Source organism: Arvicola amphibius, chromosome 5 (genome assembly GCF_903992535.2).
Source record: "Arvicola amphibius chromosome 5, mArvAmp1.2, whole genome shotgun sequence".
NCBI classification, from domain to species: Eukaryota; Metazoa; Chordata; class Mammalia; order Rodentia; family Cricetidae; genus Arvicola; species Arvicola amphibius.
Genome location: NC_052051.1, coordinates 147435486 through 147463188, shown reverse-complemented (window position 1 = coordinate 147463188; position 27703 = coordinate 147435486). Strand labels below are relative to the sequence as shown.

Here is a 27703-nt window from a genome sequence, read left to right as displayed (position 1 = left end):
GCTGGGAACCAAGAAGCGGCCGCTGTAACATGAATCTAGTACAGTCAATCCTGGAGGATATTAGTGACAAGTGTCATATTCCGTGCACCTCAGTAGACCCAACTTGTTTAGCAGATGACGGTGACAACATAGACAGCAATGACCCTGAGAAGGTGCAGCCTGCCTGTCGTGCCTTCACTCCCACAATGTTCTCACAGAGGATGCTGAGGCAGGGGGATCTCCAGTTAAAGGTCAGCCAGGGCAACAGAGCAAGAACCTTTCTTTTTTTTTAAATATTTTTTATATTTATTTATTTATTATGTATACAATATTCCGTCTGTGTATATGCCTGAATGCCAGACCTCATTACAGATGGTTGTGAGCCACTGTGTGGTTGCTGGGAATTGAACTCGTGACCTTTGGAAGAGCAGGCAATGCTTAACCATCTCTCCAGCCCCAAGAACCTTTCTTTAAATAACAAAAGCAAGCGAACAAAGGAACCCAACAAGCCAGCACACCTTCACTGGGAATAAATCTAGCCAACTACAATTTTCTTTCCTCTCCTCCACTCCACCCAGCTGTATTTACTTAGCCACAAATTCAAGAGAACCTGACAACTGTACTTCACTTGGGTTTCAGAAGGGCATGTTAAAATTGTTTCTGTTATTTGATTTTGGGGTTTTTTTTTGATATGGGTTCTCACTCTGTAGTTCCGGCTGGCCTGAAAGTCACTGTGTAGCCCAAGCTGGCATTGAACTTCCTGGTGATTCTCCTGCCTCAGCCAAGAGCAGGGATTCCAGCCATGTGCTACTCTAGTCAGAGACTGAAGATGCTGTTGAAGATAAGGTGCAGAAAGGCTGTCCCTGTAGCGATGCGGTTAAGGTTATAGGTACTCAATAACGATTACTAAATACTGTTGACTAATAGGCATTTGCCCTTGTAAGAAGGCCCTTTTCCTCACACTCTGAACTCTGCTTCTAGTCTGCCCCAGTCATCACTCTATTCCAGGTGTTTGCATGGAGATACATACATGAGTGAAGCAAGCAGGTCAGAATTACAGAGAAAAGGCAAAAGCTTGAAATGTCATAAGAACAAACAGCCAATTATGCCTCCTATGCATTTGGAGGGGGAGAAGCCATCAGGGTTTGGGAAACTAAGGCAGGACAATACTGAGTTCCAGACCAGACTGAGCTACATAACACGACTCTGTCTCAACAAAATCATGAAAAACCCCCAAACCTTCCAAAACAACGAAACAAGTAAACGGAAATCAAACACAGGACAAAGAAGTCCACAAGAATGATTTAAAATTCAGAAGCCTTTAAAATTCAATGGGAAAACGTAAAGGAAGATGTGATTAAAAGAAAGGTAGAATTGGTGCATGAAAGGGAAGGTAGAATCGGTCCATTAAAAGGAAGGTAGAATTGGCCTATTAAAGGGAAGGTAGAACTAGCTCACTAAAGGGAAGGTAGAATTAGCCCATTAAAGGGGAGGTAGAATTAGTCCATTAAAGGGGAGGTAGAATTCACGATTGCCCAGGAAGAAGCAATGGTGCAAAGTTACTGAGTTTCTCTCAACTGATACACATTTTAGTCAATGAGCATAATTCTTACAGTTTATGACATTACTGGAATTCTTCCTACGTCTCTAATTAGGAAGGAGCAGATGGGGCCAGTTACAAGCAGTGCTCTATTTATGGTGTGGATGGTGGAGTCTGAGTATTTGCTTGACAGTGATACTTGTACTTCACATTGATGGTACACGTTGACAGTCATAGCCTTCCCTCCTCTCCCCAGAGGCAGCCACTGCCGCAGTTTTTATAATAAACAAATCCAAGCGCTGAATTGGTCAACCTGAATAAATGGTGGTGTTTGTATGTCTGTGAGGTAAATATAAACAGAATGACACACACACAGGTCCTCAGGACACAGGGCTGGGCCACAACCTGGAAATCTTCAGTGCGAGTAGATAAGACCAAGCTGATTTTTTCTTTTCTTTTCTTGGGAAGGATGGAGTTGGTACAGGGTCTTTCTTGGCACTTGTAGAAATCCACCTGCCTCTGCCTCCTAAGAGTTGGGATTAAAGTCAAGTACCAATCTACCTGGCCCTCAAGCTGTTTTTCAAAGTGGATGAGTAACATAGGCTCCACCCCAAGTATCTGGTATTCTGATTCTTCCATATCATTCCCAATTCTTGATAGTGTCAGACATTTTTATTTTAGCTCATAGAAACTATAGTTATGTTTAAATTGTCACATGAACCCTTTATAATATCAAAAAGTCTAGAGCTGGCACTGCTATGGCTTGATTCTGAAGTGCCGCCTGTAGGCACACATTTGAACACTTGTTCCCCAGGTGGCACTGCTTTGGAAGGTGATGGAGCCTTTAGGAGAAGGGGCCTAATTAGGTGAAGTAGATTTCTAGGGCAGGGCCTTTGAAGGTTTTACTCAGTCATGTCCTGTCTCAGTTTCCTGTCTGCCTCTGCCACATACTCCCACCACCAGGACTCAGCTGGTTCACCATGCCTCCCTGCCATGAGGGACCAAAACTCTCCAAAACCATGAGCCAAAATAAACCTTGCTTCCCTTAAGTTGTCCAGTCAGTACTGCAATCACAGAGACAAACAGCTGTACAGGATGTATCAGTAGCACAGAGGTTACCCAGCATGTGCAAGGCCCTGGGTTCTATGCTTGACACTGCCACAAACAAATGAACAAAATGTCTAGAACAAATATCTATTTTTTACAAGAACATTGGTATGCTTTTACTTTCCATGGTTCTCCTGGAAATCTTATACATTCTCATATTGTTATCCCTCAGAGTTTTAAATGTCATTTTTGTTGCTTTTGTTCATTCAAGAATAATATATTATATAGAAATAGCTATAAGACTAGAAAGAATAGAATGCATTACTTGACAAATTAGCATCTGAATTGCTGTAGTTGTTCTGTAGAAAGCAAGGGTGCTGATCAAATAGATTATAAGGGACATGATGACCCCAGAATGGAACTTTGGAAATAGGATGATGGCCTGGCAGTAACCTGGAGTTTCTTTGTTTGGTTTTTCTTCTTATTGTTGCATTTTTGTTTTGTTTTGATTATAGTTTTGATTTTGGAGACAGGATCTCACTCTAGAGCCAAAGCTCTTATCTTACTACATAGTACAAGCTGGCCTTGAGCCCATAGCTATCCTCCCACTCAGTCACGTGAACATTGGATTATGAGTGTGTGCCACCATGCCTGGACCCAATCTTGTTACTTTTATTTTATTTTCTGATGGGTGCATTTTTATATATTTAATTTTTATCTAGACTATATAAGAGATTGGGGAATTTTCCCATTATGTAGCTCACTGTGAAGTCTCCAGTTTTTTTTCTAAATAGTAAGATACAATAAGACAAAATGCAAATAAACATATTGGGATTGAATAAAACAAACAAACAGGAAAAGAGCCAAAAAGAAAGCACACGAATCAGAGACCCACTTGTTTACACACTCAGGAATCCCATAAAAACACTCAACTGGAAGCCATATTTAAATGCAGAGGACCTGGTACACGCTTCCTCAGTTTGTGACTTCTCATGGGCTTGGCTCATGCTGATTTAAAGGCTCTTGTTTCCTCGGTGTCCTATATCCATTCTGGTTCTTAAACCCTTTCTGCTTCCTTGAGCTCTAAGAATTTGATGGCGATATCCCATTTAGGAATGAGTGTTCCAAAGTCTCTCATTCTTGTGTAATATCTGGCTGTGGGTCTCTGTGTTTGATTTTATCTGCTACAGGAGGAAGCATCTCTGATGATAGTTAACCAAGGCCCTGATCTGAGTATAGCAGAATGTTATTAGGAGTAATTTTATTGCTATGGTGGTTTTTGTTGTTGTTGTTTGGTTTTTTAGAGCATTGGTATTTGGTTTTATTCTAGGTTCTTGATCTAACTAGTCTCAGGTTCTTGTTCACCCAAGCAGTGTCAAGTGTGGGTTCCATCTCATGGAGTGGTCCTTATGCCAAATCAGATATTGGTTGGTTATTCCCATTGGCTTTGTGCCACCATTGTCCTAGTATATCTTGCAGGCAGGAGATTATTACAGATCAATGGGTTTGTGGCCATGTTGGTGTTTAATTTTATCTTTTGGAAGTGTGCTGAGAACCTTTCTGTGCCAAAGACACTAGAAAGTAAGGGTGAGGGCTCTATGTAGGAGCCAACTCAACTCCTCCATGTTCAGTGAGTTCTGAAGGTGTTGATTTCAGCGAAGGGGGCATTGCCATCAGTAGAGAGAAATCCATAGTCTTGGCAATAGCCTGGGTTTTTCTGAAGATTACCATGGGACCCCTTTGGCCAACAGTTTAATTAGATGTAACCCAATCCTGGTGCTGAAGCATTTTTGGTGACAAGAAATTGCCAGATGGGGCTCTAACTCCCCCATTAGTTGATGTTTCATTCAGATCACCTTTATATATGTAGATATTTTAGAAAACTTCTACTCTCTTAGGTTCCCATACTACTCCTCTACTGGCCCTTAATGTTAGTTGTCTCTTCCCTATTCTTTCCCTCTCCCTTCCATCTCCCCACTTATTCCTCCAGTTCTATCACCCCCATCCATCAATAGCTATTATTCTATTTTCCTTTCTGACAGAGATCTCTCTGTCTCCCCTAGTCCCTAACCTCTGTGGTTCTATGCATTGTAACTTGGTTATTGACGTAACAGCTAATATCTGCATATAACTGAATATATATGTCTTTCTGCGTCTGGGATACCTCACTTGAGATAAATTTTGCTAGTTCTGTCCATTTAAGTGCAAATTTCATGACTTCATTATTTTTAATGGCTGAGTAATAATACTTCATTGTGTCAATGTACCACATTTTTCTTTAACCATTCTTCTGTTGAGGGGACATCTAGGTTGTTTTCAATTTCTGGATATTACAAATAGAGCAGCAACAAGCATGGCTGACCAAGTATCTCTATGGTAAAATAAAGCATCCTTTGGCTATATACCTGAGTGCTATAGCTGGATCTTCAGGTAAATCAATTCCCTTTCTCCTGAGAAACTGCCACACTGAGTTCCATAGTTGTAACACGAATAATAAAAACTCAGAGACAAAAATTGGGGTTCAACCTGAAAACCAGAAAAGCAAAACAGCCAAACCACTAGAGAAGTCTTACCTCTACCAAGGCTGTGCAACTTAAAACCAAGATAGCCTCTCTCTCCTCTCATTTTATATTCCCTCTAGTGCTGGGATTAAGGGCGTGACTCCCTTCTCTGTGCAGCCATTTGGGATGACCAGCACCATTTGTTGAAGATGTCTTTTTTCCTGTGTGTATTTCTGGTTTATTTATCAAAAATCATGTATCCATAGGTATACGAATTTATACCTGGGTCTTCAATTTGACTCCATTAAACATCGTATTTGTTTTTGTGCCAGTACCATGCTGTTTTTATCACTATAGCTCTGTAGTATAGCTTGAAATCAGGGATGATGATACTTTTAAGAGCTCTTTGATGTTTCAGGATTGTTTTAGTTATTCTGGATTTGTGTGTGTGTTTCCATATGAACATAAAAATTGAGTTTTCAGGATCTGTGAGGAATTGTATTGGAGTTTTGATGGGGATTGCAATGAATCTGGAGACTGCTTTTGGTAGGATAGTCATTTTTACTGTATTAATCCTACCTGATCCATGAGCATGGAAGATTTTTCCATCTTCTTATATCTTCTTCAGTTTTTTCTTCAGTGTTTTAAATCTTTCATCATACAAGTCTTCACTTGCTTTGTTAGAGTTACGCCTACATATTTTATATTATTTGAAGCTATTGTAAACAGTGTTGTTCCTCCGATTTCTTTCTCAGTCCATTTATCATTTGTATATAAGATTTTAGTGAGTTCATTTTGTATCCACCTACTTTGCTGAAAGTGTTTATCAGCTGTAACAGTTTCTTGGTAGAGTTTTTGGGATCACTTATATATACTATATCTTTGGCAAAGGAGGATAGATACTTTGATGCCTTTCTTTCCTGGAACTTGCTCTGTAGACCAGGCTGGCCTTGAACTCACAGAGATCTGCCTGCCTCGGCCTCCCAAGTGCTGGGATTAAAGGCCTGTGCTACTACCACCACCAGTGCCTTTCTTTCCAATTTGTGCCCCTTTGATCTCCTTCAGCTGTCTTATCGCTCTATCTAGAACTATCTTGACTAGGTGTGAGGAGAGTGGACCACCTGTCTTGTTCCTGACTTTAGTGGAGTTACTTTCCATTTAAGTTGATATTGCCTATAGGTTTGCTGTAAATAAACTGTTGCCTTTATTATGTTGAATATTGTTCCTTGTATCCTCAATCTCTCCAGGACTTTTGTCATGAAGGGGTTTTGGATTTTGTCATAGGACTTTTCTGCAGCTAATGAGATGATCATGTGTTTTTTGTCTTTCAATCTGTTTAAATGATAGATTACATTTATGAATTAACATATGTTAGACCATCCATGTATATCTGGGATGAAGCCTGCTTGATTATAGTGGGTGATCTTTTTGATGTGTTATTGGACTTAGTTTGCAAGTATTTTATTGAGTATTTTCCTATTTATGTTTGAAAGGGAAATGGTCTGTAATTCTTTCTTTGTTGAATCTATATGTGGTTTAGGTATCAGGTAACTGTGACTTTATAAAATGAACTGGGAAATGGTATTTATTTATTTATTTATTTATTTATTTATTGCATACCAGTCTCAGTTCCCCTTCCCTCCTCTCCTCTCATTTCACCCCCTTCCCACCCTCCCCATCCACTCCTCAGGTTAAGGACTTCCCTGAGAAGTCAACTAAGTCTGTGCTTGGAAGACTTTTAATGATGCTTCTATTTCACTTGGTGTTATAGGTCTCTTTAATTGTTTATCTGATCTTGATTTAAATTAAAACATGTGTGTGTGTGTGTGTGTGTGTGTAAGTTATCCATTTCTTTTCAGTTTTCCAATTTGGTGGATTACAATATTTAAAGTATGTACTCATAATTTCCTGGATTTTCCCAGTATCTGTTGTTATGTCCTCTTTTTCATTTCTAATTTTGTTAATTTGAATATTCAATCTGCCTTTTGGTTAATTTGCATAAGGGTTTGTCCGTCTTACTAATTTTCTCAAAGAACCATCTCTTTATTAATTTTTTTGGTACTATTTTTATTCATATCTATTTTCTTGGTTTCATCCCTGAGTTTGATATTTTTGCCTTCTACTCCTTTTGGGTGTGATTTCTTCTTCCTTTTTTCTACTGTTTTCAGGTATGTTGTTCAGTTGTTAACATGAGATCTCTCCAGTTTTGTTTTTTGTTTGTTTTATGTAGGCACTTAGTACTAAGGACTTTCTTCTTAGAATGACTTTCATTGCGTCCCATAATTTTGGGTATGTTGTGCATTCATTTTCCTTCAGCTCTAGAAAGTCTTTAATTTCTTTCTATTATCTGTCTTGACCCATTTTTCATACAGTGGTGAGTAGTTTAGTATCCATGTATTTATTGGTAGGCTTTCTGTTGTTGTTGTTGTTGATGTTCAGCTTTAGTTAGTGGTGGTCACATAGGATGCAGGGGGTTATTTCAGTTTTCTTGTATCTGTTGACACTTGCTTAGTGTCCCAGTGTGTGGTCAGTTTTGGAGAAAGTTGCATGAGGTGCTGAGAAGAAGGCATGTTCAATCGCATTTGGGTAGAATGTTCTGTAAACATCTATTAGGGTCATTTGGAGGGGTTGAGATTTTTTTTATTGTTTTTATTGCATTATATGTTTTTCTCCACTCCCCTTTCCCCTTCTACTCTCTTCTATGGCCCCAATGCTCCCAATTTACTCAGGAGATCTTGCCTTTTTCGCCTTCCTATGTGGATTCATGCATGTCTCTTAGGGTCCTCTTTGTTGTCTAGGTTTTCTGGGATTGTGGGCTCTAGTCTAGTTTTAGTTTGCTTTGTGTCTGAAAGCCACTTACGAGTGAGTACATATTATATTTGCCTTTCTGGGTCTAGGTTACCTCATTCAATATGTTTTGTTTCTAGATCCATCCATTTGCCTGCAAATTTAAAGATGCCATTATATTTTAACCACTGAGTAGTGCTCCATTGTGTAAATGTACCACATCTTCTTTATCCATTCTTCAATTGAGGGACCTCTAGGTTGTTTCTAGGTTCTGACTAATACAAATAATGCTGCTATGGACGTAGTTCAGCACATGTCCTTGTGGCATGATTGAGCATCCTTTGGATATATACCCAAAAGTGGGATTGCTGGGTCTTGAGGTAGATTGTTTCCTAATTTTCTGAGAAATCACCATGCTGATTTCTAAAGTGGCTGTACAAGTTTGGGTCATTTGGTTTACGACATCATTAGCTCCAGGATTGCTGCTTAGTTTTTGTCTAGATGACCTGTCTATTGGCAAGAGTCTAATATTGATGTCTCTCACTGTCAGTGTGTGGGGTAAATATGTAATTTAAACTTTACTAGTGTTGCTTTTACAGACTCGGGTGTCCTTGTGTTTGGTGCATAGATGTTGGAGATTACAATGTCCTCTTGGTAGATTTTTCTTCGAATATGTAGTGCCCTTCCTTATCTCTTCTGATTAGCTTTGGTTTGAAATATATTTTGTTAGATTAAAATGGCTACACCAGCTTGCTTTTAGGTATATTTGCTTGAAATATTTTTTTCTGTCCTTTGTATTCATTCTGTTAAACTGTGCCTTTTCATTGGGGAATTGAGGCCATTGAAGCCGAGAGGTTATCAGTGAGCAGTGTTTGCTGATTCCTGTTGTTTTGTTGCTGTTCTTGTGGTGGTAGTGGTTGTGTGTGTGTGTGTGTGTGTGTGTGTGTGTCCTCTTTTAATTTGCTGGCCTGGGATTATTTATTCCTTGTGTTTTCTTGTGTGTGGTTAACATTTTAGGTTGGAATTTTCCTTCTAGCCCTTTCTGTAGGTTGGATTTGTAGATAGGTACTGCTTAAATTTGGTTTTTCATGGAATGCCTTATTTTCCCCATCTGCTGTGTATAGTAGTCTGGTCTGGCCTCTGGGGTCTCTTAGCCTCTACAGGTCACTTGTCCAAGTCCTTCTGGATTTTAGAGACTCCATTGAGAAGTGAAGTATAATTCTAACAGGTCTGCCTGTGTATTTTCCTTGGTCTTTTTTCCTTGAAGCTTTTAATATTCCTTCTGTGATCTGTATATTGAGTATTTTGGTTATCGTGTGCCAAGGGACTTTCTTTTCTGGTTCAGTGCATTTGGAATTCTGTATAGTTTTCTTCTATGATTTTGTTGAAAATACTCTGTGCCATTGACCTGTCTTCTCCTTCTTTCATTCCTATTAGTCTTAGGTTTGGACTTTTCACAGGTGTCCCAGATTTCCTGGTTGTTTTGCACCAGAAGCTTTTTTAGATTTAACGTTTTCTTTGGCTAAGGCAACCATTTCTTCATGTCTTTCATGCCTGAGATTCTCTCTTCTATTTTGTATATTCTGTTCTTGAAGCTTGCCTCTAAGGTTCCTGTTCAGATGCCTAAATTTTTTTATGCTAATGTCTGGGCATCTGGGTTTGGGAAGACTGAAATTCTAGGTGCTGATTTCTGGTCTTGTTTGTATTGGGTGTTTTTGTTCCTTGGTTTCTGTTTCCTCCCTGGTTCTGGGGAGAGTATGGTAACTGTATGTTGTCTGGTAGGAGATTCTTTTGGAATCCTGACAGCTGTGGCCACTGTGCTTCTAGGTATCGGGAGTTGACACAGAAATGAAGATGGGCAGAAGGGGGTTGGGGAGAGTCCACAGGAGGGAAGAAAGCATGGTTTTCCACCAGATCTGCTAGCCCCCTGGGAATGGGGGTAGAAAGTGAGAAAGGGTCACTGCAGATGGTCTGCTACAGAGCTGTGGATGAGACTGGGCAATGGACTCGGAGAGATGGAGGGAGAGGGGAAGAGCTCCAGTGAGCCTACCTGCTTCCTGGTCAGAGTGGCCTGGGGGTTCCCAGGGAGTGCCTGTAGCCGGGCTGGGATAAAGCCATGAGTTGGGGGAAAGAGGTCTGGAGGGGAAGCTCTGTGTGATCCACTGGAGATGAGGCAGTAGAGAAGAAAGACCTCCGTCAGTTAGTCCTACATTTTTTAAAATAATTATTTTATAACTGAATAAAGTGATGCACACCTTTAATCCCAGCACTCGGGAGGCAGAGGCAGGCAGAGCTCTGAGCTCCAGGCCACCAAGGGCTATAGAGTGAGACCCTGTACCAAAAATTACATTTTATAGGCATGATTGCAAGATTGCAATGTGTTTATTTGTATGTGATTATATTATCTATTTATTCACTTCTTTCGGGTATGCTTTAAAAATTACACTTATTTATTTATTGTGGTGTGTGTGTGTGTGTGTGTGTGTGTGTGTGTGTGTGTGTGTGTGTCACTCTACAGCTTGCACGTGGAGGTCAGAGGACACCTTCAGAAGTTGATTTTCTCCAGGATTCCCAGAAGTCGGGTTTCCAGCGCTGGTTGTGCCTTGAACTGTTCCCTGCTTCTCCCTCTCTCGAGCCCCTCTTTCTGGGTTCTTGATGGAGGATTTCCTTTGTTAGTTCTTTTTCCTTCCTCTGAGGATCTGTGGGTGGTAAACTTAATAAGTATGGATATATCTTTATTACATTAAAATAGAATTTAATAAGGTATCATTTTGTGTAATCAGAAGGAAGATGAATTAATCAATTACAGTTAAAATTAGATGTCTTCCTTATTTTTTACAGTAGAATCATTTTCAGATGTATTTACGATGTAACAATAAAATTCTTCCTGTGAAAAATAGAATGAGATGTGAATGGGGTTTTTTAAACCTTAACTGTGGACTAGGGAATTCTCCCTTTAATATGATACAAAACTCCAAACTTTATAAGAAAAAAATGTCATGATGTTGAAAGACTTTCACATATCAGGGAAGAAATAATTGTGACACATAGAAAAAGCAAAAATTAACTTCCATAATATAAAACAGGTTTAAAAATCATGAAGTAAAACAAACAAACTAAAAGTAGTTGATTAATAGGAACATAAAAGGCAAATATAATATATTATATATAAGATAAATATGTACATATATATACGCATATATAAGTTATAAAAGGGCATACACAGAGAAGGGATAGCCATGGGTTCAACAAGACAAGGCGTAATGACAAACTACAATGAGCACTCCTCGTCTGGATCCTGAGGAGTCTACAGCAGTGCTGAAAGGCACACTTGGACAACCAGAGAGACTTCAGCATGGACTAGTAGAAGACACTGAGGAATCGCTATTCCCCTGGTTGCAATGTAGTTTATTGGGAGGTCTTTTAAAAGTTCTCAACTTTTAGGAACGCATGCTGAGGTTCTTTTATAATGGCTTTAAAGTGATAACTCCAGTCCATGATAAATGGGGCAGGGGGGATGCGTGAACAAAGAATTACAGAAACTGATATTTTTATACAGGGGACAGAGCCCGGGGAGCTATACTTCTGTGAACATTAGAATTTTTCTATAATACAAAGTTGATGGCTCTTGGAATGTAGAGGCAGAAGGATCAGGAGTTCAAGGCCAGTCTAAGTGCATAGGAAGCTGTCTGGGGCTATATGAGACCTGCCAAAAACGACTAAGGCCTTCTGTGCTAATGTGGTAGTGAGCTCTGCTTTTCCACTGAGCACTATGGAGGTTGTATCTATGACCTGGCGCTCAATTAAGGCATGGGTGTAGGAAAGGGCTGTTCTAGTTAGAATTTCTGTTGCCGTGCTGAAACACTAAGACCAAAGCAAATTGGGAAGGAAAGGACCCTCCCCCACTGATCACTAATTAAGAAAATGGCCTCTAGGTCTGTCTGCGGCCAGATCTTATAGAGGCATTTTCTTAATTGAGGTTCCCTCCTCTCAGATGACTTCAGCTTGTGTCAAGTTGACATAAAACTCTCCAGCACAAGTCAAAGGACAGGTACTTATAAATAACAGAGAGAATTCAGAATTTCTAGGGACAGTTCTGTAGGCGTCGAGTTGAGGCAAGAAAAAGCACTAGAGGAAATGGAGGGAGTCAGCTAGTTATTCCAAGACTGAAGCACCATTCCTGTGGGCATCCGGTCAGGGCAATGTCCAGTGGCACAGTGGCCATTAGAAAAGGGAGGTGATATGCAATTTAGTCACTGGTTTCCTCCTAGCACTCCTGAGATGGAGACAGAAGACTCAGAAGTTCAAGGTCATCCTCAGATGAATAGTGAGTTCAAAACCAGCCTGGGCTACAAGAGACCATGTCTTTAAAAACAAAACAAAACAAAACAAAAAACAGGAAGAAAAGAAAAAAGAAAATTAGGAGTTGAATACAAATACATTTTTTTCCCTAAGCGTTGCTGTAACAACAAAGGCTTTATGATCAGAGTTTAGTTTTGCTGCTTTCCTGGTAGAGGGTGAAGAAAATCAATCAGGCGCAGCTTCCCTATCATGGTGTATAGATCCAGTATGGAGTTAAGGGAAAGTTCAGGAATCTAAGTTAGTTTTCAGAGGATAGAAATTAGAACCTTGGTCACCATGACAACCCAAGTCTTTGGGACTATGCCAAAATTTGAAGAAAGACCTTAAACGCCCTGCAATCTGTGGCCCGGGTATTTGAGCCAATGTCTTAGGAGGCAGGGTTTCCTCTGTTGAAAAGGAACCAAAGGAACTTACCATCTGTGCTTTCCCTAAACACCACCCGACCACCAAGGAGGTAACAATGGATTGAGTTCTCACTGTATTTCCCAGGCTGGTCTTGAACTCCTGGATTTAAGTAGTTCTCACAGTCAGTGTCCGTTCAGCGGGGACTGCAGTTGTATGCCCCCACACCTCGCTGTGATGTCTGGCTTCTGAGGTTGAAAGGAAAGCCAAGTTCCCTTCACCAGCCCTTTGATCTGTTCCCTTTGAAGCCAGATAATTATAATCATTTCAGTTATCTTTATATGAAAGCGGCTAATGACTTCGGATTCATTTCTGTTATTGGTAGGTCTCAGGGAGAAAGGCTCCCCTGGGGCCAGACTCCTACTGTAACACATCTCCACTGTCCTTTTTGTTTAAATGGCTAAAACTATTTTGGAGAAAACTGAGATGCCCAGAGGTGTTCTTGTCTTTGTGATGAGCATGCCCCCAAATGTTCCATTTTAACCTGTCAAACACATGTTCTTTGAGTTAAGCATGCGTTAAAACATTACCATCTCTCTGTTTTTCTTTCCTCCTCCTTCCTCCTCTACCACCACCTTCTTTTGACAAAGTCTCACATAACCTAAACTGGCCTTGAACTTGCTATGTAGGTGAGGATGACTTTGAACTCTTTTTTTTCTACCTCTCGAGTGCAGGAATGCAGGCATGTGCCACTGTGTTCTGTTGTATGTGGTGCTGGGGACTGAACTCCAAGGCTTCATGCATGATACTCTACCAACTGAGTTATGCTTAACCTCCATCTGTCTTTCCTTCTTTGAAAAACAATTGTTACTGTGAGGTGTGGGGGTTGAGTCATGCTCATGGTAGTTGCTCATGCTCTCGCACGCATGTGAAGGCCAGAGGATTCAGTTCAAGAGGTTTACATAGCAAGCTCCTTTACCTGTGCATCTTGCAGACTGCTTCATCTTTCCTTCTTGAACTATGATCTTAAACTGAACTCAGGAACATACTCCTTAACTAAGTATGTTCAGGATTGTGCCTGCCCCTGAGATTCTTTCCTCTGTGCATGTACACACACACACACACACACATGTAAATATACATATATACATATATGTATATATATGTAATATATATACTTTCTGAATACAATCCTGATTATTCTCTTAATAAAAGAAAACACAGTTCTTGTTTCAAAGGGAATAGTTTATTCTGGAGCCAAATTTGAGTCACCATAGCCCAGGAAACACAGAACTAGGTAGCCCCAAGTTTCATGTTTCCCCACCCCATAGAAGTGACTTCATAAAGTTCTATAATAATAGAACAAAGAATGCTATCAATCAAGGCGAATTAATGGCGGGTACATTAGGGAGGTTGCAGCAAGCTAGCAGAAGCTTTCCATAGGCCTCAGATGCTAACTGATGACATCCTTCACTTTGGGGTTGGTGGAAGCTCTGGTCTCCTATGCTAACAGATTACAAAAGGAATGCTCTTCACTGGATGACGGCAATTGCTCTCAAAAGCCCCGCACTTCCCTCACCTGCTACAGGTAGCAGATCTCTTCCCACCATTATCTCTGGGTAGTACTTTGTCTGAGTTTTGTAATCATGAAGGTTGTACCGCAGCTTTCATTTACCTTATTATTTATTTCTTGGGTGAGGCGCTGTTTAAAACCCACGTTATCTAAGGCTGGTGTTCCTCATCCCTACTTACATCAAGAGAGCTGGATGAAGTGAATCTGAGCCATCTCAGACAAGGCCGGAAAGCTTCCAGATCGGAAGTCTGGAGTCCTTGGCTCTGCCTCTCAATTCACAGAGACACTCCGAGCCCTTGATTTCCTTGTCTGTCCTGTTGCCCTCACTCGAGAAGATTAAAGGGGTAACTTACATTAACAATCTTATTCTGATCGCAACACCGCATAAATAAGGCACAGCCGGTGACTGGGGGTGTATCCCTGCTGGCAAAGCTTCTGCCACGTATGAACAAAGTTCTAGGATTGATTCTAGTGTGGTGGCACGTGATAAATTCCAGCTCTCAGGAGATGGGGGCAAGAGGATCAGAAGTTCAAGGTCTCACAAAGGTATGTAGTGAGTTTGAGGACAGCTGAGGAGGCTCAATGATCGTCTGCCTCAACATAAATGAAGAGTTAACCATCATCCCTGGACAGGATGACACACACCTATAATCTTATGAGGCTAAGGCATGGCCACTAATGTGGAGACAGCCTGGACAACATAGCAAGATCCTGTCTCAAAACCCAAACTAAAACCAAACAAAGGCAAAACCAAACAGCAAAGAATCGACAGTCATGCTGATGCCAGTGAGGATAAAGAAATACGGTCTAGGTGTGCACCCGAGAAACATGTCCCTGGCCCCTGAATGTTCGTTCTTAGTGGGTGATCTGGCAACAGTCTAAACAAGCGCAAAACTGCAAACCCTTTTAAACCGTTTTGGCTAGGTTTCCTTCATGTGTTCAAGCTGGCCAAGATCCAGCGTCTCTCCCGTGGACAAACTCTGTACAGAACTTTGGCCAAAGTTACGTCAACCGTTACTTCCCTGAGGCTCTTGATGGGCTCCAAAAATACTTCTAAAAGCCAAGAATGAAATCTGTAGAAGAGGGTCAACCTCAGTGAAACAGCCCCAGGCCTATGGGGCGTTGGCCAAGCAGCCAAACCACCTTACCCAGGGATGTCTTCCAGCTCCCCTACTGGCTCACACCCTGGGATTGCTCTTGCTTCTGTCATCACTCTTGATGAATCCTCTTTGTTCCAGGGAAGAATCTTGAAGGTCTCGAAGATGTAAATATTTATCAGTCTTAAGTAACTGGGGCACAGCTCTGCATGGTCACAGAGGAAGTCACAGCAAGATGTCAATTTCAGAGCAAGCTCCATTCCTATGCAAGAACCACACATGCTCTTAACTGGTGAGCCATCTCTCCAGTTCCCAAGCAGTTTTTTGTTTGTTTGTTTTGTTTTTTGTTTCAGTTTTAGTTTTTTTAGACAGGAAGTCACATACTCCAGGCTGTCTCAAATTCTCTATGTATCTGAAGATGATTCCTAGTAATCCTACCATCTCCTATGCACCGGGATTACAGGCACAGACCACCATTCTGGCCCCTTTTTATATATCATCTATCTCTCTGTCTATCTATCTATCTATCTATCTATCTATCTATCTATCTATCTATCTATCTATCTATCTATCTATCGATCGATCTGAGTCAGAAGCCCAATAGCCTAGAATTTGCTATTTAGATCGGGCTCACAGAGATCTGCCTACCTCTGCTTCCCCAGTGTTTGGACTAAAGGTGTGTGCCTGGCTTCCCAGAGAACTCTTAATGTCCCAGCATGCCTTCATGTCTTAAGGCTCCTCAGGGCCCTTGTCTTGACCCTGGCTAAATGCCTCATGGCTCCTTGCAGGACAGCTATGGCTACTCACTCATGCCAGGAGAGAGAGCTCCACTCCTATTCACTTTTCTCCTAGATTCATTCTTTCCTTAGACATACCTTCCTCCTCAGCTTCCCTCCTAACAACACCAACTGTGACGAATTTATAGATTTTTTTCCTCCTATTGTATAAAGGCTCAATTATTCATTATAGATCTGAACTCTTCTACAAAGCAAGTCAGTTGGAGAGCAATGGATTATATTGGGTTACTCTAAAAATATACAGCTGAGAAAAGTGAACAGTTGGGAGTAATTATAAGGCTTTTTTTTAAAAAGGAGGGTAACTTTTTTCTTTTTATAAAATAATAGATGCTCATTATAGAACTTGGCGAAAATATGAATAGCCTTAAAATCCTTTTGTCTGACACGTGGGATTGTGCATTTGTCTATGGAGCTCAGCTGTAGAGAATATCACCTTGCCCCAACGCCTCTTCCTTCACATGGTGCCTGCAGGAGAAAATGACCCAAAGGAGTCAAGGCAAGGAGACCCCAGTTTCTCACCACAAGAAGGGACTTTACCCCAAAGTTGGAACTCCAGTATTCTTGCTGGATTGAATGAAGTACCTATATTAAAAAATAATTGGACCGACAACTTTGAACTTATGCTGGCTAATGAGGCCTTCCATACATGGCCAAAAGGAATGCCAGCTGTTCCCATTGGAACGAAAAGAAGCCTTCTCAGTACAGAGTCTGTTTTGGCCGTTGTTTGTAGGCAGAGTTTTTCTGTGGCGGCAGTGTTCCCAAGTAACCACTCAGAAACCTAATAGTAATTGTAAGTGCTCAGCCAATAGCTCAAGCTTGTTACTAGCTAACTCTTACATTTAAATTAACCCAGATTTCTTCTCTGTGCTTTGTCATGTAGCTCATGTCTTGTTACCTCATTTTCTACACATCCTGCTTCTGCTACATCTGCTGGTGTCTCTTGACTCTGCTCTTCTTCATCCCAGCATCTTTAGTCTGGTTGTCCTACCTATACTTCCTGCCTGGCTACCAATTTGAGTGACGAATGCACAGAAGAATTATCCAACAGAAATTGTTCTAGACCTCTGATGGGCAAGAGCTTGAGCTGGCTTAGCAATACCTTCCCAAGCTAGCCACATGTGACTTAGGGTACGGCTGGTAAAGAACCGTTGGCCTTCTTGGACAGCAGGGAGAGTGTGGTGGTGGCAGAACAAATAAGAGCCCTCACTTCTGTCCCTGCAGCTAGCTGCACTTTTAGACATTCTTTTCTAAGGGAACATCAAGTTCACATGAAGAGCTTTGTCTGTGGGGCTGGTCAATGCACCATTGTTCTAGCTATCTGTATTGGTTACTTTTTTTTTTTTCCTGTGATAAAAGCCATGACCAAAAGAAACTTACAGAAGATAGAGTTTGTTTTGGTTTATTATTCCAGAGTATTTAGATTCCATCACGGTGACAGCAGGCAGGAATGGAGGCCAGAGTAGGAAGCAGAGGCTCACATGTTCAACCATGAACAGGAGGCAGAGAGAATCTATTGTGCTGGCTAGTTTTCTGTCAACTTGACGCAAGCTGGAGTCACTGGAGAGGAGAAAAGAGAGCCTCGGTTGAGAAAACGCCTCAATGAGCTAGGTCTATAGGTAAGCCTGTAAGGCATTTTTTTTCCATTTGTGATCATTTGTGACTGATGTGGGAGGGTCCAGTCCATTGTGGATGGTGCCTTCCTTGATCTGGTCATCCTGGGTTCTATAAGAAAACCAGCAGAGGAAGCCATGAGGAGAAAGTCAGTAACAAGCATTCCTCAGCAGGCCCTGCATCAACTCCTGTCTCCAGATTCCTCCTCTGCTTGAGTTCTTGTCCTGACTTCTTCTAATGATGAACAGTGTTGTGGGAGTGTAAGGCAAACGAACCCTTTCCCCTTCTGTTTGCTTTTGCGTTTGGTGTTTCATCATAGCCATAGTGATCCTAAGACAGTTATTCACTATCAAAACCCGGGGAGTGACATACTTCCTCCAACAAAGCCGCACCTCCCTGTAATCTCCCAAACAGCAGCACCAACTGGCTACCAAGTTTTCAAATACCAGAGCCTAGAGGGGACAATTCTCATGTGAACCAGCACAGTGGCATGAGCTGTAGTAGCTAAATCTGAGGTTTGTAGGAGCAGATGCTATGTACAAATGACAGGGCTCGTTATTCTACCAAAGCCACTTTTTGTTGCCAAAACCGCTTTCAAGGAGGTCAGCTCACAGCTCAATAAAATGTATCCCTCTAAATTCACATCATTAACCCTCATTTCCCCCACAAATTAAACAATAGGGGAGAAAAAGAGTGAAATCAAAGAGTAGAACAAAAGACAAAAATAGCACAGACACTTAGAGATAATTTGGTCCAATACCCTTATTGCACAGATAATAAAACTGATCCTAATGAGAGGAAGTGACTCAGCCTCAGATTAAGTCAGAATCAGAGTCCTAGTTCGTTTATACCCCAACCCAATGCTGCCTCTGCTGTCCCTCCCAGGGACTGCTGCGGGCCCTTTGCGGCAGGCGCTCCCCAATGAGGCGGTCTCTGATTAAAGTTCACATTCAAATAAAAACGCACAGTTTAACGCATGAATGTCAGATAAACAATAATATTTTCACATATATATGTCCCTTGTGAACCTACCTTTATTATTTTTATGATCAGTAGTAGTCATTTTGAGACAAGGGTTTATTACGTAGCCCTCTGAAATTCGCCATGGAGAACAGGCTGTCCTCAGACTCACATGGGTCCACCTGCCTCTGCCTCCCAAGTGCTAGGATTAAAGGTGTGCACCACCATGCCCAGCTTATTCTTACAGAATATATGTATAACATATACATATATTATATGTATAAAATATGTATATGCACACTGAAATTACTTGCTCACTTGAAACTCAATTTGAATGTTGAAATTTGAGTATATTTTTTTGAAAAGCAGCACAGCTTTTCACTTCCTAAACCTGGCAACCCTATATTCAGAAGGAAAAAAAGGCTCACAGGTTGTTATAATAAGAAATGCTGACAGTTCCATTCCATGTCCCAGCTTGTACAGATGAGAAAACTGATCGACAAAGAGAACTGTGAGTTGTCTGGGGTCCCACAGCTACTTGGTTTAAGACTAGGGGGTGGCTGACTTCCAGAGCTTGTCTGACAAATCGTTGAGAGACCTCCCCTTAAGAAAATCGGCCTTAGAGTGCATTTTAGTGATACAGCACTTGCCCAGCATGTGCGAGTTTGATCCTCAGCACTGAAAAATATATCTACCTTGTAAATGTTTTAAAAACAAAATTCTGAGAATTTTGATCCTATATGGTCAGTTTCCCTACCACCCCCTCTTTGGGGCGCAGCAGTCCACTATGGGCTTTCCTCAATGTCAAAACAGCATTGGGCAGCAGGGGATTAACAGACTATCTTTAGATCAGTCTTAGAGTATGTCTGATCACTTAGCAGCGTTGTCAAAACAGGGATGAATGGGTCCCACCTAGGTTTCGGATGGGGGGGGGGAGGGTGGGGTCTGGGTGGGACTTAGAAGATGCATTCCTAACAAGCTCCTGGATGCTGGTCCAGGAGCCATCTTGGAGAAGCATGGATGTGCTTGATGCTGCCATGTCTATCCCGTGAGTTCCTGAACTAGCCTAAGAAAACAAAAAGCTTTGTGCTTGATCGCGTGTCCCAGTCATAGGAAAAATACATTTTCTGTGTTATCAGAGACATTTTTATTATTATTCTTTATTATTGGGCATGTATCTTTGATGTGTATGTACATGTTCATATGTGCATTGTGGCTGTGTGTGTAAATGTGTTTCTTTCTCATTTATTCTCTACCTTGTTTTGAGAAAGGTTTTCTTGCTGAAACTAATAGCAATTTGGATAAACTGGCCAGCCAGCTATCTCCAGGGATCCATGTGTCTCCAGGAGTGGGGTTACAAGCATATATTTCATAGCACCCAGATTTTTTTTTAATTAAATCACTGCTTGACCCATTAGTTCTAGCTTCTTATTGGCTAACTCTTTTTTTTTCCCATGGTTTATTTTTTTATATTTAAAAATTTCCATCTCCTCCCCTCCTCCTCCCCCTTCCCTCTCCTCCTCCTCCCCCTTTCCTCCCCTCCTTCTCCCCCTTCCCTCCCCTCCCCTCCACCCATACCTCCCCTCCCTCCCTCTCAAGGCCAAGGAGCCATCAGGGTTCCCTACTCTATGCTAAGCACCCAGATTTTTATGTGGGGTTTTGGGGATCCAAACCCCAGCTTCTTATCGTTTTACCGACAGAGCCATCTTCCCAACGCTAGAGAATTTTTGGATTAAATCATTCTGAATAAGTTTGCTGAGTGGAGACCAAAGAGATTGGGTCACAGCAATGAATAAGACAATAATGAGGTGAATTTAGCTAAGAATGGAAAGAGAAAGCAGGAGAGGAACTCACGTGGACAGTTCTGTGAACGATCTTAAAAATACACCGCAGTGGGAGTGTTCTGTGGCCATTTCGTACCTTTTGACTTTTTCCTCCAAACATAGCTGTCCAATTATGTGGCTAATTGCAGCTGAATGAGACATTTTGTTAAGATTATTCAAGTCAATACTCAAAGTTTTAAGGGCTTTGTTCAATCACACTGGTGGGAACTCAGTGCCCTATTTCCACCATGGAGCTGGGGACTCCTGGGTGCAGCCCACTCCTGTTGTTGCTCCTCTCTGTGAGATGCCTGGTCCCTGCCCATGGGAACAATCCCCTCATTGTTATACCTCTCTTGGCTCCTGCAGGAAGCCAAGCTTTTAAGGCCATGCTTCTAGTCTCTTTCCCCCTCCACTGGCCCCTACCCAAGGTTGAAAAACATTTCTGATGAGACCATCTCCTGCTTTGCATGGAACAATATATATATGTCATGACTATTCATCCTGTACCTAATAACATAAATCAATTCTAAAATCATTGGGATAAAATGCTATTTTTTTTTAAAAAAAATCAAATTATATCTCTGCACCAAGGCATCTGAGAGTCCCAAGGAAAAAGAGTCTTTTCTGAGAAATTCAGGTGGCCATGGTATAATTCCATGAAGAAAGCTTAATAAGAAAATATACAAAGCAGAGAATAAAGAGGAAGGGGTGGAGTGGGAGAGGAACCTCCATCACCCAGCAGCAGAGGCAAGAGTCGGCCCTGCTCAATGCTCAGGAGTCCCCGGGAGCTCATTTCTAGCTTGCCTGAAGGCGGAGTTCCATATAGCTAGGAGCATCACAGAAAGGGAAATGTTTCCATAAACGTAGCTTAGCTGGCAGCCTCACAGCCCTCCCACAATACCAGAATGGCACCTCATCTCACACAGTGCGATAGTAGAGAAAGCCGATTTCACCTTTCAGCTAAAAAGTTAGGGGACGGAAATTAGTATTGCCTCCTTTAAGGCTGCAGCCGACTGTAAGGTTCTTGTTTCCTCTCTCGGCCTCTCACCGGCCTGTGATCCCTTGGAGAGGAAGTAGGGCCCAGGAGAGGCCAGGAATGGAAAACTGTGAGAGATTACGAATAAATGAAACCATTGATGTGCAGTAAAGGAGAGGCTGGCTTGGTCCCAGGCTTCTCTGCTGCTGCATCTAAGAGCTTTCGTGGGGATGGTCAGATACTGGCCTGAGAAGGGACTGCCCATTATGTAAGAGAACACAGTTGACCAAACTGATCTGTAAGAATAAACTGTCCTAGAAGAGAGAGGCCCCAAGAGGTACTTCCCAGCAATGTTCCCTGAGGTTTGGCCTTAGCTGTCTATGACCAGCCGTCAAGGGGTTCATAGCAGTGACATATGTGTCGTAACTTCTGTGTCCGACTTGGAGATCTGCAGAGATGTCTGCTGTCAAACTCTCCCATTCATTCATTTTATTATGATTTTTAAAAACAGGTTTCTTTAGAGTTATTGATTTTATTTTGTGTTTCTGAGTTTGTACCTACAAGTATTTACATGCGCCACGTGCATGCCTAGTGCCCATGAGGGTCAGAAGAGGGTGTCAGTGTCTCTGGAACTAGAAATTTAAATGGTTGTATACCAGCTACAGATGTTGGGAACAGAACCTGGGTCCTCTGTAAGAGCAACAGGTGCCCTTAGATGCTGAGGCATCTCTCCAGCTTCTCAGTGTTAGGTTATTTTTGAGACAGAGTCTTGTGTAGCTCAGGCTGCCTTGGGATTTAGTATGCAGCAAGGCTAACCTGGGACTCTCGATCCTCTTGTTTCAGCCCTCAGTTCAGGAATACAGAGCCATGCCGCTACATTCCGCTTCCTTCTGTCCTCTGAACTAACACCCATATACATAGAAAGTCTCCAAAATATAAACGCTTTTGGAGAAAGGTAGCTCAGTTCCTCTAGGGGGTCCTTACATTTTTGACCTTTTGGTTAGTTCTCTTCAAAGTGCTGAAGAGATCCAGCCCTCACCCTGAAGCAGACGTTCCCCGTCCTCCGCAAGCCCCAGGTCCTTCCTCTCCCTGGCCAGCACATTCACACATTCACCAGCTGGGCTCCCAACTCAAAGCTGTTTGCTTCTAAAAGTCTTTAAGTACTTTCCTAAATTCAAGGTGTCTTAGCCTTCTGTTTTGCCTTTTCTGCTGCTCTGATAAAATACTCTGAACAAAAGCAACATGAGAGAGGAAGGGCGTGTTTTGGCTCACAGTTCAAGGTGCATCCACCATGATGGGGAGGTCAACACAGCAGGAGCTTGAAGGAACTGGTTCCATTGCATTCATAATCAGGAAACAGAGTGATGAATGCATGCATGCTGGCTAGTGCCCGGCTCTTCTCCTCTATTTTATCCAGTCCGGTATCCACAGTGGGCAGGTTTTCCCACCTCCATGTAGTCAAGGTACCTGCCTCCCCACAGGCATGTACAGAAGCTCTTCTAGGTGATTCTAGATTAACACGTGACTGTGTTTATTGCTTGTTATACCAGCCACAAGCAAACAGCTGGCCTTGCATCCTTGTCTAGTTTCTATGGCTCCTTTTCCAGGCCTTGACCTCTAATCTCTTGTGGTTTCTCTGAACCCCAGTAAACATTTTCCACTTAAATTTGTCCCAGTTGGTTTCTGTTGCTGGTAGCCAAGACCCCTGGCTGATGGAGTTCCTTGCTCCTGCGAGTGCCTACTGGCTCTCGAATCTCTTAAAGAAGTAGATTCACTTTTTGTTGATTAAGGAAGCAAAGGACACACAGCTGGGAGTGGGAGCCCAGGGCAACAACCTTGATGGATCTGTCTCAGGTAGTAGTGAATACTTCAAAGTTTAGAGACCATCTTCACATGATCTTATTTGATCCTCAAAAAAATCACCCTATAAATTAGATGGCTGATGTATATTCATCTTTGAAATAGGGGAGGTGCTTAGGAGTTAAAGCCAACAGCGCCGAGTGGCAGAGCACAGATCTGAATTACGGCTGGGTGTCTTCCCAGAGCATCAGTGGTCCACGGCAGCCTACTATCACACGTCAAGGGATATTCTGATACAGAAAAAAGTGTGTGAGATAAGAGGCCCATCTCTTGTAATGAGTCTTTACAGCAGAAGGGCACAGAGAAAGGAAGCTGCTACATCATAACATCCTGGAAGCAGAGACATGAGAGGCCAGGAACAAGATTGACCTAATCCTTCAGTTACATCTCCAGCAGCCTATTTCTTCTCCCTTTTCTGCCTGTCCATTCAGCTGTGAACTCACCAATAGTTTAAACTATGTTAGATCCCTCACCATCTAACTACCTCTCAAACGCATACCATTTGGCAATAAGTCTTTAGCATGTGAGCCTTCTGGAAGCCATCATGAGAGTCAAATCATAAGAGAAAAGGATGACCTGAGCAGGTGGACAAATAGAGTGATATATGCCCCTTTTCTGAATATCAGCTCAAGCCTGTTCAAGTAGAAGTGTGGATTTGGGTCCTGCTCTGTCTCCCATGAGTAGAGTCATCTTGGGCAAGTCACATAGCATCAGTACCATGCTGAGAAGTGGCCTGTATCAAAATCAGGACATTCTATGCCTTCAGCAGGATAGTAAGATGGCCTTCTTGCCAAGGCCTGGATATGCAAGTGAGCAACAGACATCTCTCTGGGGAGGAGAGGAGAATCAGGGGGTGCAGAGTAAGAACCCCCAGTAGATTCTGCAAGAGACCCAAGAACAGACAGTGGCCTCTAGCTACAAGAAAGCCCACCATGCACATGGGGCCAGGCTATGACATAGGAAAAGCCCATCCCCGACCCCGAGTTCTGGGAATAGGCATAAGCCACTAGGTTTTTCCATAGGAGTTCCATGATCTAAGCAGATAGGTTTTCTCTCTCTCTCTCTCTCTCTCTCTCTCTCTCTCTCTCTCTCTCTCTCTCTCTCTCTCTCTCTCTCTCTTTAAATTTTATTTACTCATGAACTTTATGTATACACCAGAAGAAGGAATCTGATCCCATTACAGATGGCTGTGAGCCACCATGTGATTGCTGGGAATTGAACTCAGGACCTCTAGGAAGAGTAGTCAAGTGCTCTAAACCACTGAGCCATCTCTCCGGCCCGCTAAGCGGGTAGTTTTGTCAATAAGACCCAGGAAGACAAACACACGCGGACAAGGAAGACGAGGCAGAGCTGAGCTTCATCCAGTGAGTGCCAGAAAAGTGTAGCCAAAAGAACTAGCAGAAAAGCTGCAAGGAGCTGACTGTGGCCTGGCTTTCAAAGAACAGGACTTTGGTAAAGAGCAATGTGTTTCTGGCACCCCATGCCTCCAAATCAGTGTGTCTCGGAACTTAGTGGGGATCAAGACTACCCAAGGGACTTCGTTAAGTGCTGATTTCTGGACTGTAACCCCAGAATTTCTGGTTGGGGTCTGGCACGGGGCCTGAGAATTGTTATTTCTAATATGTTCCCAGAGGAAGCCAACAGTGCTGGCCAGGAGAGCATGCTCTGAGAGCTGTAGTTCTAAGAGGACGGTGAGGAGGAGCAAAGTTGGGGTTTAGTTTGCAAATTCTGCACAGGGAAAATGGAATGTGGCATTGCCGGGGACAGTAATTTAAAAAAAAGGCACAAACCAGGGAGGTGTTGGTGAAGGAAAGAACAAAGGGCTTAAACCCCAAACGACTCTAAGAAGCAGAGAGAAGAGGACCAGGGGATGAAGGTGCCTGGAAGGCAAGTAAGGCATGGAGGATCTGCTGCGTTCTTTGACGCACACACACAGTCAGCTCCGGGCTGACAAAATGGCTCTTTGTTAAGTGCTTTCAGTAGTGCTCTTCCAGAGGACCTGAGTTCAGTTCCCATCACCCACATTAGGTGGCTCCAACTTTGGAGTTCCATGCCTTAATATGGCCTTTATGGGCACCTACACACAGACACAGACAGACCACACACACACACACACACACACACACACACACACACACAAATCTATTTTAGAAATCAGTCCCGAAACCGGAGCAATTGCTCCACACCTTGACATAGGTATCTGCCATATTAGAATGGAAGTTTTATGTAGAATGATAACAGTTGTGGGAAATACAGCTCAGCGGCAGTATGCTTGTCCAGCAGGGGCATGAGGTCCTGTCTTGATCAATCCAAACCATGGAAACAAGCACACAAAATTTGCCAAGTACTCCCCTTGAGTTGAACTGAGGTAGAGTCTGAACATTTTAGTCCAGTCTCAGCCCCACCTTGTGCTGACTCCTCTGTCCTCCCCTGGCTCAAGTTACCATCATCTCAGGATCACACAGTGGAGCTGACTGAGCCCCTGACTCCTGGGAGGGCCTTTCAGACTTAGGTCAATCTATGTCTTGTCCCAGGATGAGGCAGAGGTTCACTCAAAACCACCTCTTCTAAAAAGTTAGCAGTTGCTAAATGTCAGTAGCTTGCCAGTTGTTGAATTATTGAACCAGTACAAGAGAATGGTTCCTTCTCATATGACTCCTGCTCCTCCTCCTCCTCCTCCTCCTCCTCCTCCTCCTCCTCCTCCTCCTCCTCCTCCTCCTCCTCCTCCTCCTCCTCTTCTTCTTCTTCTTCTTCTTCTTCTTCTTCTTCTTCTTCTTCTTCTTCTTCTTCTTCTTCTTCTTCTTCTTCTTCTTCTTCTTCTTCTTCTCCCCCCTCCTCTCCAGCATTGGGATCAAAGGTGCTTCCTATGGTGCCTGGCTTCCCTTTCCCCCTTTTATTGAAAATAGATTCTTTTTCCCATATTTATATCCTGAATATGGTTTTCCCCTCCCTCTATTCCTCTCAGTTCCTCCCCACCTCCCCTCCCATCTGGACCTCCTCCCTTACTGTCTCTCATTATAAAAGAACAGGCTTCTCAGAGATGATAATAGTAATAATAATAACAACAACAAAATGATATATAATATGATAAAGACTATCACATCAGAGTTGGACATGACAAACAAACAGAAGGAAAAGAGCCCAAGAGAAGGGTGCGTGGCTCTTTACGTGGGTGCTGAAGATCTACCTAGAGCAGTGGTTCTCCGCCTTCCTAACAGTGAGACTCTTTAATACAAGTCCTCATGTTTAGGTGACTCCCAACCATGAAATATTTTTGTTGTTACTTCATAATTGTCATTTTGATACTGTTACGAATTGTAATATAAATATCTGTGTTTTCCGATGGTCTTACATGACCACTGTGAAAGGGTCGTCCAATTCCCCAAAAGGGTCTCGACTTGTAGGGTGAGAGTCACTGACTTAGGTCCTTGTTCAAGCCCTTCCCTGATGAGACTGCCTCCCTAGCCTGTGAAGTGATTCCCAACTTCATATTTTGTGCACAGCCACACGGGACACATTGGTGCACAGAGGACTGAAACTGAAGTTTCTTCTTGCTTCTAGGCTCAGCCCCAGAACTGAGAAGTTGGGGGGGTTCTGCACCCCTCATTTTATTTCAGTCCCCCCTCAGTCAACTGCAGATACTCACCAGGCTTAGCTCTGGCTTGTGCACAGACGCCGATCAGATGAAATCTCCCAGGAACGCTGCAGCTCCAGGGGCTGCCACAGCAGCGATTTCTCCCCCGTTGTTTACTCTGGTATTCTTGGCTGTGTTAACTTTGGTCCAGCCTTTGGATGGCAAATGCACAAGACAAGAGATCCTCCTGCCCTGACCTTGAGAAAGGAAATCACTTTCAAAAGCTCTTTGGGGAAACACTGTCTGTATGTGACTTGAGATCAAATCACAGAGTCCTTGATGCTGATAATAAAATTAATAGACTCAGATCAGAAGGGAACAGAGGTCTCATAATATTGACATCATCATCCAGCACGAGACCTTGCTGCATGGATCCTCTTGAGTGAGGCAAATGATTAACTCTGGAAGGGTTCAAAGTGCCACTGTCAGCTAAACCGCGTCTTCCTTGCTTTTTAGATATACAGCTGGTTTTCTCTCTTGGACCAAAATATAGGAACCTCATATTTATCATTGCTTAACTTTATTAAATCTTATCCTTAGGGAAATAAAGAAAAGGATGGGCTACATGCAAGGACAGCTAAACTCTGTGATGACAGTTTGGGAACAGAAGCAGGATCAAGGCAGAATTTGAGGACTATTTATCTTTTTATGAGCAAACCCATTTTTTAAAATATACACTAGCTTAAAAAATAACAAGTTTTACTGAGATTTTTATACATAGCCCCTGGGTTGATCCTCCCATTATTTCCCATTATTCCCTTCCATCTTCATGGCCCCACCCCCTCCCCTCCCCCAGTATTCTCCTTTTTGTTTT

At 42.5% G+C, this 27703-nt stretch overlaps 1 long non-coding RNA gene across 1 annotated transcript; it reads right to left on the bottom strand.

The window, feature by feature from the left end:
- Positions 1-13785: 13785 nt before the first annotated feature.
- LOC119814777 lies at positions 13786-27258 on the bottom strand. Its single transcript, XR_005285458.2, has 3 exons — positions 26902-27258; positions 17403-17582; positions 13786-15490 (listed from the first exon to the last, which is right to left on the bottom strand). It is a non-coding gene; the product is annotated as an uncharacterized LOC119814777 (long non-coding RNA).
- Between the last annotated feature and the right edge of the window lie 445 nt (positions 27259-27703).